This window comes from Cebus imitator, unplaced genomic scaffold, assembly GCF_001604975.1.
Source record: "Cebus imitator isolate Cc_AM_T3 unplaced genomic scaffold, Cebus_imitator-1.0 Scaffold62, whole genome shotgun sequence".
Classification (NCBI taxonomy): Eukaryota; Metazoa; Chordata; class Mammalia; order Primates; family Cebidae; genus Cebus; species Cebus imitator.
Genome location: NW_016107377.1, coordinates 2,904,701 through 2,921,077, shown reverse-complemented (window position 1 = coordinate 2,921,077; position 16,377 = coordinate 2,904,701). Strand labels below are relative to the sequence as shown.

Sequence of the window (16,377 nt, the reverse complement as noted above, 5' to 3'; positions counted from 1 at the left end):
TTGTTTACTTATTCTGCATTTCCTGAGCATCCTGATGCTTTTCTTCAACAAAGAGACTCTCAAAAACCTGGAAAAGACATTTTCTCATTATTAGCAATGTAGACAAGTGGCTGGATTATCAGAATTTTTTTTCTCTTTCTAGCTCCATTTTAATTTTGGTGGACATGTCACCTTCTGTCTCATGGTATCGCTTTCATTTTATAAAAATGACAAAATGCCCTAAATGTCAGTCATCAAATTTTTTTTGAAAAACATCTTGGAAGATGCAACTTCTAGAAGGTGGATTTTCTCCTGCTTTCTAATTCACCGTAGAGATTATGGTAGCTGATTTGAAACCGCCTCCCGTTTACTTTTCTCGTAATTCTTACTTAATTTCTCTTCATCCTTTAAGCCTTGGCACAAATTATACCCTCTTTACTAAGTAATCCATGTTAAGTACAAAAAGTTTCAGAAATATTAAACAGACCAAGAAGAGAACTGAAATTTGTAAGCCTACTATTCAGGGAAATTAATTTATTAATATTTTGGAATCTCTTCCTTTTTTCTGGGTAAAAGTACATACATAATTTATTTTTTTAAAATTATGTATCAAATTAGATATGTATTGCATTTTTAACTTAGACCTATATTATGGATATTTTTCCACATTGGAATGTTTCTTAGGGAATAGTGGAGTTAAGAGCACAGTTTCTAAAGTTAAACTCTTCTCTGGATTAAAATCTTACCTCTCCTACTTATTAGCTATACAATTATGGGTGAGTTACTTAGCCTCTCCATGCAATAGATTTCTTAGCTATACAATGGAGATGATAATGAAATACCTACTGCAGGACTTTTGCGTTTATTGAATGAGTAATTATAGGAGTTACTGCACATAAAACACTTAGAACAATACCTTGCACATAGTAAGCACTTAATGAACATTAGCCATTACTATTTTAAAAGATTTTAAATTATATCCAAACAATGATGTGCTATGTTATATCATAATTTATGTAATTGATTCCTTATTATTGGACACTTAGGTTGTTTCCAATTTTTTTTTTTTTTTTTTTGAGAATGAGGTGTTGCCCAGACTGGAGTGCAGTGGCACGATCTTGGCTCACTGCAGCCTCCACCTCCAAGATTTCAAGAGATTCTCCTGCCTCAGCCTCCCAAGCAGCTGGGATTACAGGCTCCTGCCACCATGCCTGGTTAATTTTTGTATTTTTATAGAGATGGGGTTTCACCATGTTGGCCAGGCTGGTTTTGAACTCCTGACCTCAGGTGATCCGCCCACCTCGGCCTCCCAAAGTGCTGGGATTATAGGAGTGAGCCAAAGTGCCTGGCTGGTTGTTTCCATTTATTTATTTATTTATTTTTAGAGACAGAGTTTCGCTCTTGTTGCCCAGGTTGGAGTGCAATGGTGTGATCTTGGCTCACTGAAACCTCCAACTTCCAGGTTCAAACTATTCTTCTGCCTTAGCCTCTCAAGTAGCTGGGATTACAGATGCCCACCACCACGCCGGGCTAATTTTTGTATTTTTAGTAGAGACGGGGTTTCACCGTCTTGGCCAGGCTGGTCTCAAACTCCTGAACTCAGATATTTCACCCACCTCGGCCTCCTAAAATGCTGGAATTACAGGCATGAGCCACCGTGCCTGGCCTCCAATTTTTTTTTAAGACAAAGCTTCGCTCTTGTTGCTCAGGCTGGAGTGCAATGGCGCAATCTCGGCTCACCACAACCTCTGAAGGCACAGGCATGTGCCACCAGACCCAGCTAATTTTTTTGTATTTTTAGTAGAGACAGGGTTTCTCCATGTTGGTCAGGCTGGTCTTGAGCTCCCGACCTCAGGTGATCCGCTCACCTTGGTCTCCCAAAGTACTGGGATTACAGGCGTGAGCCACCATATCCAGCCCAATTTTTAAAAATTATAAGTAACATTGTAATGTGTCAACATGTTTGTGCCTACATCTGTGTATAGTTATCTGATTGTTTACCTTGTCAAATTCCTAGAAATTATAGGCAATTTTGTAATTAATTTATTATTTCTTCCCCCTCTCCCTGTAAGTTCCACAGGGCAGAGAATTTACCTTTCTTGTTTAGTACTTTATTTCCACTACCTAGACATGCACCTGATGTATACTAAGAACTTAAGAAATCCTTGTTTGTTGAAAGAAGTGCTATATCCATTTAAAGAATCTTAATAGATATTGCCAAATTAATCTTCAGAATTAACGCTTCCACCTGAAAGCATGAGTCCCTAATTCATGACTACTTTTCCTGTCTGATAATGTCATTTTCATTCTTTGCCTGAAGAATCTTTGATATCAGTATCCATGAGGTGTCATTGTAATTCTGGCATGCTGTTTATCACACTCCACTAAATTTATGCTTGTTAAAGATGGTGCCTAGCCTTATGTTTTTCCTCAATATTTTGTGTATAGAATGATAGTCTGTTACAGTCAATCCTGTCTGTTCATCATGCTTATTCTTATTTTTATGACTACTGAGCTTGGATAAGGTACATTGGTTCTGAATAACAACTAGCACAAAGTAATTTAAGCAAAAAGGGAAACGATTTTAAGGATGCGGCGTTTTCTCACAGAACTCAAGGACAAGAATATAGTAACAGACTCTGGAAGCATCTAGTAGGTTCTAGAACCAATAATTAAGGATATTTTTTTTCTGTTACTCTTTCTCCCTGAAGATTACCTTTCCCCACTTCTCTACCCATCTGTGGCTCCTGATTTTATGTGGTATGGTTCCAGCCATGTTTAGGGAGGTACCTCCCTATTTTGAACCTCAATTCAGAATTCCTGAGATATAAAGTTTGATTGGCTTGACTTGATGTGGGCCAAGCATCCAGTGCAATTACTTCTTGTGGCAAGATTGGTTAGACTGCACTGGATGTCCACTCGGTGCCCATTCCTATGGAGGGAGGGCCAGTTCTGAGAGAAAAAGGAGAAATTATTCTGAGATGAGTGGAAACCCCAAAAGTAAAATCCTTTCCCTGCCTAAACTTGTTGGTTTACCTAAACTTTATCCCTCCTTAAAAGCCCAGGAAGAATCTCCAATTTGGGGACCATAAAAATTCCCTGATAGTCCAAATTGTTTTTTAATCTCTATCCTTTCTGAGTGCTTATTTTCTGCCCCATACAATTTAGTTTTATTTTAAACAATAGGTTATTTTCCAATTGGTTTATTCAGGAAGCTTTTGATTTCCAAAGTGATAAGCATTTTTAAAAAGAAGGATCTCTCTTAAATTTTATTTCCTTCCTCCCTTCCTTCCCTTCCTTCCTTTCCTCCTTTTCCCTTACCCTTCCTTTCTTTTTTTCTTTTCTTTTTGACAAAGTCTTGTTCTGTTGCCCAGGCTGGAGTGTACTGCCATAATCTTGGCTCACTGCAACCTCTGCCTTCTGAGTTCAACCGATTCTCCTGCCTCAGCCTTCCGAGTAGCTGGGAGTACAGTCTCCTGCCACCACGCCTGGCTAAATTTTTTTTTTTTTTTTTTTTTTGGGGGCGGAGTCTTACTCTGTCACGAGGCTGGAGTGCAGTGGCGCAAATCTGGGCTCACTGCAACCTCCGCCTCCGAGGTTCAAGCCATTCCCCTGCCTCAGCCTCCTGAGTAGCTGGGACTACAGGCTCGTGCTACCACGCCCAGCTAGTTTTTTGTATTTTAGTAGAGACGGGGGGTTTCACCATGTTAGCCAGGATGGTCTCCATCTCCTGACTTGTGATCTGCCCACTTCAGTCTCCCGAAGTGCTGGAATTACAGGCGTGAGCCACTGTGCCCGGCCAATTTTTGTATTTTTTGTGAAGACAGGCTTTTGGCATGTTGACCAAGGTGGTCTTGAACTCTTGATCTCAGCTGATCTGCCTGCCTCGACCTCCCAAAGTACTGAGATTACAGGCATGAGCTACCATGCCTAGCCTCAAATTTCATTTCTATACACTCCAAAGATATTTAATTAATATATAATGAATTGATTAAAGTGCTTGATAACAGCTTCGAGATCATTAAAAGTTAACAGAACTCATTCTGTCAAATGAAATTATCATATTTTGAGTTATTTTCCAAGGTGTATTTTGCATTGAAACACTTTACTAATAACCAGTAAAACTATCAGTATCTCTTAAAATACATGTGAAATTTATGAACAACTTTTCATCTCCATCAGCACATTTATTGAGTTCATTGTCATCTATCTCAGGGACAATTGCATTAGACTTTTATCTTCCTGTTGCTATTCTTGTCCCTTTCCAACCCATTCTTCTCCAAGTAGCGAGAATCTTCTTAAAATACAAATCCAATGATGTTATTTCTCTGTTTAAAATTCTTCAGTGACTTTATATTTTCCTTAGAATGAAATCCAAAGCCTACCATAGCCCACAAAACCTGGTATCTGACCTCAACTTAATCTTGTTTTTTAAAGGCATTCTTCCCCTTGCTTGCTGTGCTCTGAGCATCTGGCTTTTGTTCCGTTTTGTTTTGTTTTATTTTCAGTTCCTCAGGCAAATCAGGATCTTTCTCTTCTCAGGGCCTTTGTGCATGCTATTTATTGCCTCTGTTGGGAGAGCTGCAACCCCTGAAACGCTGCCTCTCCTCAGGTTTCAGCTGAAATGTCAGCATCTTTTCTTGACCTGACTTCCTGAGCAGCCTGTCTACGATCGTTTTCCTCTGTTCTTTAGTATTTCAGCCTCATGTTTACTTTCTTTACAAAATATTCACAACTCACAACTATTTTCCTTTACTCCTCACATTTTTTGTGTGCCCCTGCCGCTTCACATGAATCTCCAGGAATATGTAGGGACGTGGCTGGTTTTGTATCTTTGTTCTTTTTCCCTAATGTATCTTTAGCATCTCCCACAGGGTCTCACCTGTAGTAACTGTTAAAATACATTTGATTATGTAAACAAAAGAGTAATAAGAGAGAATGCTAATTTTATTTCCTTTTCTTTTTTCATCCTTTTTTTTAGACAGAGCCTTGCTCTGTCACCTAGGCTGGAGTGCGGTGGCATGATCTCAGCTCACTGTAACCTCCACCTCCCAAGTTCAAGCAATCCTCCTGGCTCAGCCTCCCTAGCAGCTGGGACTACAGGCACGTGCCACTGTGCCCAACAAATTTTTGTATTTTTAGTGGAGTTAGGGTTTCACTGTGTTGGCCAGGCTGGTCTCGAACTCCTGAGCTCAAGTGATTCGCCCATCCAGGCCTCCCAAAGTGCTGAGATTACAGGTGTGAGCCACCTCACCGGCAGAATGCTAATTTTCTAGTAGCTCCAAGTGGTTCCAGTGGTTTTTGCTGGTTCTACGATTATCAGAAAGCATACTCTCCCTCCTCCCTCCCTTCACCCTCCAGTGGGTCCCAGTGTTTTTTTTTTCCTTGTGCCCATATGTACTAAATGTTTAGCTCCCACTTATACATTTGATCTTTTTGTTCTTTAGTTTCCCACACATAACATATAATCATATCCTATTAATTGGGTTATGGAAACATTACTCATAAAGGCAATTCGGAAGTGATGATGGGTGGCCATACTTCTAGTCAGGCATGCAAACAGTATGTATCTGAGTATGCATAAGAAAATGAAAAGCATATAGCCAGATGTGCCTTCTCCCTGAAAACTGAGAAATCTCTCTATGCAAATGAGTGGCAGTTTGAGGACAATTGATGATCACATGATGAAAAGATCTTTTAGCAAATCTTTATGAATTAATTTGTATTTTTTCTTTGATGTGGAAAAGGGACTTGTAGTCTGGGCATGGTGGCTGATGCCTGTAATCCCAGCACTTTGGAAGGCCTAGGCAGGCGGATCACTTGAGCTTAGGAGTTCGAGACCAGCCTGGCCAACGTGGTGAAACCCCATCTCTATTAAAAAGACAAAAATTAGCCCGGAGTGGTGGCATAGGCTATAGTTCCAGCTACTTGGGGGGCTGAGGCAGGAGGAGGATTGCTTGAACCTGGTGGGTCAAGACTGTAGTGAGGTGAGATTGTGCCACTGCACTACAGCCTGGGTGATGGTGAGACACTGTCTCAAGGAAAAAAAGAAAAAAATAGACTTGCAAAATCTTATGAGTCTGGAAAACTATAATCTTAAAATCGTGACTATAGATTGCTGCTTTTCATCTGTTTGAACTAATAGGATTTACACTACTATCAGAAGATTCCAAAACCAATTGTTACAGGCCTGGAATCAAAAGGAAATTATGTAGGATTGCATTTTGTTTCTAGAATTTCTTTTCTAACAGCTTGACTTTTTATATGTTAATAATACCTTATGCATTTACAGCATTTGCAACACATTTTCACGTTCATAAGCAAGAGAGACATTATCACTGTTTTAGAGGTGTGGAAAACAACACCTCTAAAGGATTAAGTATTTTGCTCCAGGTCACAGAATTGGTAAAAGGCAATGTGAGTGGAGGGAGGTCCTATCAAACTCCAGATTTTTTGCTTCTGGCCCAGGATTTATTCCCCTACCCTAAGCCGTCTCTCTCATAAGTGCTAGGTGATAAACTGACATTTCCTGGTGGCACTAATAGAGGCTTGCAGATAAGTAATGGAAATCATTTTATAAACAGAACACTAAAAAAAATCTATAATTGTGTAAGCATCTAGGATATTGACCTGAGTGATCTTGCCAATGTTCGTATTTCAAACCTCCTTTCTTTGGTTTATGGCTTATTCTGGTTTTGAACATTTGATATGCTTTTAAAAATCATGACTCTGTTTTTAGATAAAGCTCAAAAAGATACTTTTATTAACTATTTTGCCACGTGACGTTCAAAACTGTCTTGGTTACCTAGTGCCCTCTGCTGAAACAGTCAGAGTATAACATTAATACTAGAGGAACAAATTTCCTCTAAGAAACTGAATATTGATAATATGTCTCAGGATAGTAAAAAGCCCCTAATTTTATAGTAATTCTTCAAGAAACTCCTCATATCTGGATATGGAGAAATAGGAACACTTTTACATTGTTGGTGGGAATGTAAATTAGTTCAACCATTTTGGAAGACAGTGTGGTGATTCCTCAAGTGTCTAGAACCAACCCCATTGCTGGGTATATACCCAAAGGATTATAAATCATTCTACTGTAAAGACACATGCACACGTATGTTTATTGCACACTGTTCACAATAGCAAAGACTTAGAACCAACCCAAATGCCCATCAATGATAGACCAGATAAAGAAAATGTGGTACATATACACCATGGAATACTATGCAGCCATAAAAAAGGATAAGTTCATGTCCTTTGTAGGGATATGGATGAAGCTGGAAACCATCGTTCTCTGCAAACTAACACAAGAACAGAAAACTAAACCCCGAATGTTCTCACTCATAAGCAGGAGTTGAACAATGAGAACACATGGACACAGGGAGGGGAATGACACACACTGGGGCTTGTTGGGGGGTGGGGAGACTAGAGGAGGGATATCGAGGTGGGGGGGTAGGGGAGGGATAGCAATAGGAGAAATATGTAATGTAGATGACGGGTTGATGGGTGCAGCAATCCACCATGGCACCTGTATACCTACGTAACAAACCTGTGTGTTCTGTACATGTATCCCAGAACTTAAAGTATAATAATTATGTTAAATGTAATAAAAAAGAAACTCCTCATATCTAAGTGAATTAGATTATGCAAGTGAAGAATTTATATTACTATTCCCTAACTCCGTCACCAACTCGGGGACATTTAATAAACGTTTGGTGAATTAATGTACATATACTTCAGTTTATTCTAGTGGTGCTCATGTGACAATCTACTGTGGCATTCCTTAGTGAAGCAGGATCATTCTTTTAGAGCTTCAATTAGTACTGAGTAGTTTTCTCTTGTACTCCTGTCATGAGACCTGGCAGCCACAGTGATTCCTCCTACCTCCCTATCCCCACCCCCCAGATTGTTATTTTGGTTTTGCTCAAATACACTGGAAGTTTCCAAGAGCTTAGACTTTCAAGCAAGACAGATCTGAGTTTAAATCCAGGCTTTGCTACTTCCTTTGACACATTACTCATCCTTTGAAAGGGTTTCTATCTGTAGAATGGGGGAAATAGTCTAGCCTAACTCATAGGATCATTGTGAGGATTTAAACGATGTAATGCAAAGAAAGGGCCCAGCACAACACTTGCTGCTCAGTTATTGCCAGCTTTAATCTATAATTCTTTGTCGTATCTCACTTTCTAACAATTTTCAGCCAAAAAGACTTGCCCTGGATTCCTTATCCTTTCAGGCCTCTTTACACCTATCAACCATTTTTTATTGGTTGTTCCTCCTTCCTTGTGAAGATGGTAAAATGGTCTTCATTTAATACAACGTGAGGAACCTGGAGCACAGAGAAGAGCCTTGGGAATCACTGAAATGGAACAAGACAGGAACAAACAAGTTTTTATTTTTTATTTCACTATACTAGCTTAAAGGAGTTGGTCACATTTTAATATACTTTAATTTTAACAAAGAAAATATCTTGGGTTTGTTGTGTTTTCTAAATTTACTTTAAATTTTTATCACATTAATGCATGTACATAGTTTTAAAAGCCAAGAAGGATGATAAGACTTGGAATGAAAAATGCAGTTCCTGGTCCCCTCCCTCCCCCCAAATGGTCCCCTCCCTCCCCCCAAATGGTCCCCTCCCTCCCCCCAAATGGTCCCCTCCCTCCCCCCAAATGGTCCCCTCCCTCCCCCCAAATGGTCCCCTCCCTCCCCCCAAATGGTCCCCTCCCTCCATTCCCCAGCAATCACTGTTTCAAGCCTTTAATCTGGTGTATGAGGGCTCTCCTGAGAAATAGAATATATTTATATATAATATACATAAGATGTGATGTGCATATATTATCTATCATAGGTATATTTATATATGATATAATATGTGATATGTCATGTTATAAAATTATTAAATATATGTGATATATCATATATCATATATATGATAGATAATATATATATGTCGTATCATATATATGTATATATCTTATAAAAATATATTTTATGTATCTTTTTTTGAGACAGGGTCTCACTTTGTCACCCAGGCTGGAATGCAGTGGAATGATCATAGCTCACTGCAGCCTCAACCTCCTGGGTTCAGGTGATCCTCCCACCTCAGCCTCCTGAGTAGCTGGGACATCAGGAGAGTGCCACCCCACCCAGCTAATTTTTTGTATTATTTGTAGAGACAGTGTTTCACTATGATGCCCAGGCTGCCCTCAAACTCCTGGACTCAAGCAATTTGCCTGCCTCAGCATCCCAAAGTGCTGGGATTACAGGTGTGAGCCACCACACCCAGCCATAATGTTCTTTTTAAAGACTATGCTTTCAGGGATCATTTCTATAGTTTGTTACTAGAGAAGTTTCTCTGAACGTGTGAGCACCGTTGAACAATGGAGCACATGGACACAGGGAGGGGAACATTATACACCAGGGCCTGCTGCGGGAGTCGGGGGCAGAGGGAGGGATAGCATTAGGAGAAATATCTAAGGCAGATGACAGGTTGATGGGTACAGCAAACCACCATGGCACATGTATACCTGTGTAACAAACCTGCACATTCTGCACATGTACCCCAGAACTTAAAGTATAATTTAAAAACAAAATAGTTTTATTGGCCGGGCATGGTGGCTCATGCCTGTAATCCCAACACTTTAGGAGGCTCAGGCAGGTGGATCACTTGAGCTCTTAAGTTAAATTGATCACTTGATCACTTAAGTTAAATTGAAATTTAACTTAAAAGGAAAACTTTTAAAACTGAAAGTATTACTGAATTACAAACAAATATTTTTCCTCCAAAGTGATATTAGTCTTCACTGAAGGCATCACATTATCTGACTTCAAAAGCTACTACAAAGCTATTGTAAGCAAAACAGCATGGTAGCAGCATAAAAACAGACACGTAGACCAATGGAACAGAATAGAGAACTCAGAAATAAATCCATACATTTACAGCCAATTCATTTTCAACACAGGCATCAAAACATACACTGGGGAAAAGACAGTCTCTTCAATAAATAGTACTGGGAAAACTAGATAACCATATGCAGAATAGTAAAACTAGACCTCTGTCTCTTTTGAACACATACAAAAATCTAATCAAAGTGAGTCAAAGATTTCAATGTAAGACCTGAAACTGTGAAACTAGTAGAAGAAAACATTGGGGAAATGTTCCAGGTCATTGATCTGGGCAAAGATTTTTTGAGTAGATTTCAAAAACACAGGCAACAAAAGCAAAAATACACAAAGGGATTACATCAAGCTAAATAATAAAACAAAACCCCTTCTAAACAGCAAAGGGAATAATAGTGTAAAGAGACAACCTACAGAATGGGAGAAAATTTGCCAACTATCCATCTGATGAAGGATTAATAACCAGAATATATAAGGAACTCAAACAACTTGATAGCAAAAATGACAACAACACAAACAAACATCTGATTTAAAAATGGGCAAATATGCTGAATAGACATTTCACAGAAGAAGACATACAAATGGTCAACAGGTATATGGAAAAATATTCATCATCACTAGTCGTCTGAGAAATGCAAATCAAAACCACAATGAGATATCATCTCACTCACAGTTAAAATAGTTATTATCAAAAAGTCAAAAAACTTTGAGTGCCCAACATGTGAGAAGGGAAATTCTGCCTCGGAACACACATTCTCACTGAGGAACCTGAAAGTCCAGATCACAGGAGAAGGATTTAACCTAGAGCTGAAACAAATTTAGAGAGCTCAGTGAAATATGAAGGTAGAAGAAGCCATGGGAAAAGCCATATAGGCACTCCCAGTCCCCAGAGAAGGCCAGGAAAGCCATTTGACTTTTTCTCACAGGAGTCTTTGTGGCAGGGGGCTGCCAGTGGGATTGGGAAAGACCACAGGGGGAAAGAAACTTCAAGCTGAACTTTGTAATAATTTTGATGGAGTGTCAATTTTCCTGGGCAAAATGGAGAGGAGGGTGAACACGAAGTGCAGATAAGAGCATGGAAGCCACAACAGGCAGGGAGAGGTGGGGCCTGAAAGCCCTGCTTGCTTTCTCAGCAGGGAAGCTTGTAGCTTGGGGCAAGATCTAGCTGCCTGGATATAAACTCCTACAGTTGATGGGGCATGGTGGGAGTGATATTGGCTTTGCTGGCAGCATGGGAGCCAGATAAGACCTGTCACTGCCAGCTTTCCCTCACTTCCCTTGTGACCCTTATGACGCTGCAGAGGCAGCCATAATCCCCTTGGGGACATACCTCCATTAGCCTGAGAACCACACACCCATCCCCCATAGTGGCTGCCGCAAGCCTCATCCAAAGAGTGTCTGAGCTCAGACATGTATAACCCTGCCGCCACCTGATGGTCTTTCTCTACCCACTCTGGTAGCTGAAGACAAGAGAAATAATCTCTTGGGAGCTCTATGACTCCGCCTCCCACCCCCCACCCCACCCAGTGCTTGAGAATCCTCAATATTTATCCAGGTGACCTTATGGCAAGCTAGCGTCCCCCCACACTACCACAGCTGATGCACTTTTGAAAGCACTACTTACTGGCTGGAGGCCAACCAACCCAAGTCATTATAACAATTCATAAAATTGCTTGAAACGGGGAGGTGGAGGTTGCAGTGAGCTGAGGTCGTGCCATTGCACTCCAGCCTGGGCAACAAGACCAAAACTCCATCTTGCTCCAAGGAAGGGGAAAACAACAGTTAATTCCACCGCCTGTGACATCCTGGTTACCAGAGGTCCTGAGTCTGTCCACGTGACAACTTCACTGCTAACACAACAGCATTTGAGAAAGTGTACTAAACAAAACTACAACCAAGGACTGTCACAGAGTTCACTTCCTTGCCACCTGCACTGGAGCAGGTGCTGGTATCTGCTGCTGAGAAACCTGAAAACGGATCATCTCACAGGACGTTGCAGAAACTCACCAGTACCAGCCCAGAGCCCAGTAGCTCCACTGGGCGGCTGGACCCAGAAAAGCAATAACAATCACTGCAGTCCAGCTCTCAGGAAGCTCCATCCCTAGGGCACGGGGGAGAGCACCAGAACAAGGAATCACCCTGTCAGGCCACCAAGTCCAAGCCTGGCCATTATAGCTTTGGTGACCCGCATGTACACCTGTGGATGGTCCCCAGGAGCCAGAAAGTCTGAAGTCACCACAAGTAACCAGGTGGCCACAGAGAGAAGTGAAACAACTGGTTTCTGCCTCAACTAATCGTTCTCCCCCTGCAACCTGCAATCTGCAACCATTGTTCCTGCTCAGTCTTGTGGAATTTTCCTCCTGGACATTGGGTTTCTCAGGACCCCCACCCCATAACTATGTAATTTACCACACCCTCCCCTCTGCTTGCAACCGATAATCCCCACCCTTATGATCATGCCTGTTTGTAACAGATGACCCCTACCCTTTTGATCATGCATTCCCATGACAGCCTTCCTTTCCCCAAGATAGATTACCAACCCCTGCCCTTGTGACCATGCATCCTATGACGCCCTTCCGCTCTCTGAAATAGATTACTACCTTTAACTGACCACTTGCCCCAACCTATAAAACGAACTCCTACCCACTGCCCTCCACTGACTCTCTTTTCGGACTCAGCCCTCCTGCACCTGGGTGAATTAACAGCCGTGTTGCTCACAAAAAGCCTGCCTGGTGGTCTCTTTACATGAGCAACACACCTAACTTTTTAAAAAAATTTTTTGAAATAGTACTGTGTATAAATGAAGAAAATCAGGCCAGGCGTAGTGGCTTAGGTCTGTAATCCCAGCATTTCGGAGGCCAAGGCGGGTGGATCACAAGGTCAAGAGTTCAAGACCAGCCTGGCCAACATAGTGAAACCCTATCTCTACTAAAAATACAAAAAATTAGCCAGGCACGGTGGCAGGTGCCTGTAATCCCAGCTACTTGGGGGGGCTGAGGCAGGAGAATCGCTTGAACCCGGAAGGTGGAGGTTGCAGTGAGCCAAGATTGTGCCATTTCACTCCAGACCAGGCAACAGTATGAGGCTCCGTCTCAGAAAGAAAAAAATCTCCAGAGAAATAGATAGGATAAACTAAAAAAACCTGGCTGGGTGCTGTGGCTCACGACTGTAATCCTAGCAGTTTGGGAGGCTGAAGCGGGTGGATCACTTGAGGTCAGGAGTTCCAGACAAGCCTGACCAACATGGTGAAACCCTATCTCTACTAAAAATACACAGTTAGCCAGGTGTGATAGCACATGCCTGTAATTCCAGCTACTCAGGAGGCTGAGGCAGGAGAATTACTTGAACCAGGGAGGTAGAAGTTGCAGTGAGCTGAAATCATGCCATTGCACTCCATCCTGGGCAACAAGAGTGAACTCCATCTAAAAAAATAAATAATAATAACTTCCGGCCGGGCGCGGTGGCTCAAGCCTGTAATCCCAGCACTTTGGGAGGCCGAGGCGGGTGGATCACGAGGTCAAGAGATCGAGACCATCCTGGTCAACATGGTGAAACCCTGTCTCTACTAAAAATACAAAAAAAAATTAGCTGGGCATGGTGGCGCGTGCCTGTAATCCCAGCTACTCAGGAGGCTGAGGCAGGAGAATTGCCTGAACCCAGGAGGCGGAGGTTGCGGTGAGCCGAGATCGCGCCATTGCACTCCAGCCTGGGTAACAAGAGTGAAACTCCGTCCCAAAAAAAACAAAACAAACAAACAAACAAAAATAATAACTTCCGTAAATGAGACGCACTTAGAGAAATGCAAAATATACAGAAAATTTCAAAAATAAAATCGAACAAGTAGAAGAAAGAACTTCAGAGCTCAGAGACAAGACATGTGGCAAAGACAAAAAAAGAATTTAAAAAAACGAACAAAGCCTCCAAGAAGTTTGAGATTCTGTTAAATGACCAAACCTAAGAATAATTGGTGTTCCTGGGGAAGAAGAGAAATCTAAAAGTCTGGAAAACTTATTTGAGGGAATAATTGAGAAAAACTTTCCTGGCCTTGCTAGAGATCTAAACATTCAAATACAAGAAACTCAAAGAACACCCAGGAAATTCATCTCTAAAAGATCATCACCTGGGCCGGGCACAGTAGCTCATGCCTGTAATCCCAGCACTTTGGGAGACTGAGACAGGCGGATCACCTGAGGTCAGGAGTTCAAGATCAGCTCGACCAACATGGAGAAACACACTCTCTACTAAAAATACAAAAATTAATTGAGCGTGGTGGTGCATACCTATAATTCCAGCTACTTGGGAGGCTGAAGCAGGAGAATCCCTTAAAACCCAGGAAGCGGAGGTTGCGGTAAGCCAAGATCACGCCACTGCACTCCAGCCTTGGCAACAAGAGCAAAACTCCATCTCCAATAAATAAATAAATAAATAAATAAATAAATAAATAAATAAAATAATCACCGAGACACACAGTCATCAGGTTATCTAAAGTCAAGGCAAAGGAAAGAATCTTAAGTGTGGTAAAGCAAAAGCATCTAGTAACCTATAAAGGAAAACGTATCAGAATAACAGCAGATTTCTCAGCAGAAACCCTACAGGTTAGAAGGCATTGGGGTCCTATCTTTAGCCTCTTTAAACAAAACAATTATCAACCAAGATTCTTGTATCCAGCAAACCTAAACTTCATAAATGAAGGAAAGATAAAGTCTTTTTCAAACAAACAAATGCTGAGAGAATTCGGCACTACCAAGCCAGAACTACAAGAAATGCTAAAAGGAGTTCTAAATTTTGAAACAAAGCCTCAAAATACACCAAAATAACCTCTTTAAAGGATAAATCTCACAGGGCCTATAAAACAATAATAAAATTTAAAAAGAAAAAGGTATTCAGACAACAACTAGCAGGATGAACAGAGCAGTACCTCACATCTCAATATTAATGTTGAATGTAAATGGCCTAAATGATCCGCTTAAAAGATGTAGAATGACAGAATGGATAAGAATTCACCAGTCAAGTATCTGCTATCTTAAAGAAACTCAGCTAACACATAAGGACTCACATAAACTTAAGGTAAAGGATTAGAAAAAGATATTCCATGCAAATAAACATCAAAAGGATGCAGGAGTATCTATTTTTATATCAGACAAAAAAAGAGACCTTAAAGTAACAACAGGTAAAAAAGACAAAGAGAGACATTATGTAATGGTAAAAGGAGTAGTCCAACAGGATAATATTACAATCCTAAACATATATGCACCCAATTCTAGAGCTCCCAAATTCACAAAACAATTACTACTAGACCTAAGAAATGAGATAGATGCCAACACAGTCACAGTGGGGAACTTCAATACTCCACTGACAGCACTGGACAGGTCATCAAGACAGAAAGTCAAAAAAGAACAAACGGACTTAACAGATATTTACAGAACATTCTACCCAACAACTGCAGAATATACATTCTATTTATCTATAAATTCAATGCAATTCCCATCAAAATACCACTGTCATTCTTCACAGAACTAGAAAAAACAATCCTAAAATTCATATGGAACAAAAAAAAGAGCCCACATAGCCAAAACAAGACTAAGCAAAAAGGACAAATCTGGCTGGGCATAGTGGCTTATACCTGTAATCCCAGCACTTTGGGAGGCCAAGGTGGGTGGGTCACTTGAAGGCAGGAGTTCAAAACCATTCTGGCCAACATGGTGAAACTCCATCTCCATCTCTACAAAAATACAAAAAATTAGCCAGGTGTGGTGGTACACTTCTGTAATCCCAGCTACTTTGGAGGCTAAGGCAGGAGAATTGCTTGAACCCAGGAGGTGGAGGTTGCAATGATTGTACTACTGCACCGCCAGCCTGGGCGATCTCAAAAAAAAAAAAAAAAAAAGAACAAATCTGGAGGTATTACATTACGCAACTTCAAACTATACTAAAAGGCCGTAGTCACCAAAACATCATGGTACTGGCATAGAAATAGGCACATAGATGAATGGAACGAAATAGGGAACTGAGAAATAAGCCAAATATTTACAGCCAGCTGATCTTCAACAAAGCAAACAAAAACATAAAGTGGGGAAAGGACATCCTATTCAACAAATGATGCTGGGGTAATTGGCAAGCCACATACAGAAGAATGAAACTGGATCCTCATCTTTCACCTTATACAATAATCAACTCAAGATGGACCAAAGACTTAAATCTAAGACCTGAAATCATAAAAATTCCAGAAGATAACATTGGGAAAACCCTTCTACACATTGGCTTAGGCAAGGACTTCATGGCCAAGAACCCAAAAGCAAATGCAACAAAACCAAAGATAAATAAATGGAACTTAATTAAGCCAAAAAGCTTCTGTACAGCAAAAGAAATAATCAGCAGAGTAAATGAACAACCAGGAGAGTGGGAGAAAATCTTTCCTATCTATTCTTCCAACAAAGGGCTAATACATAGAATCTACAAGGAATTCAAACCAATCAGCAAGAAAAAAAAAAAAAA

The 16,377-nt window shown here is 40.8% G+C and overlaps 1 pseudogene; it reads left to right on the top strand.

Moving 5' to 3' along the window:
* Nucleotides 1-9,285: 9,285 nt before the first annotated feature.
* Nucleotides 9,286-9,366, top strand: LOC119471498 (annotated as a pseudogene).
* The last annotated feature ends 7,011 nt before the right edge of the window (nucleotides 9,367-16,377 follow it).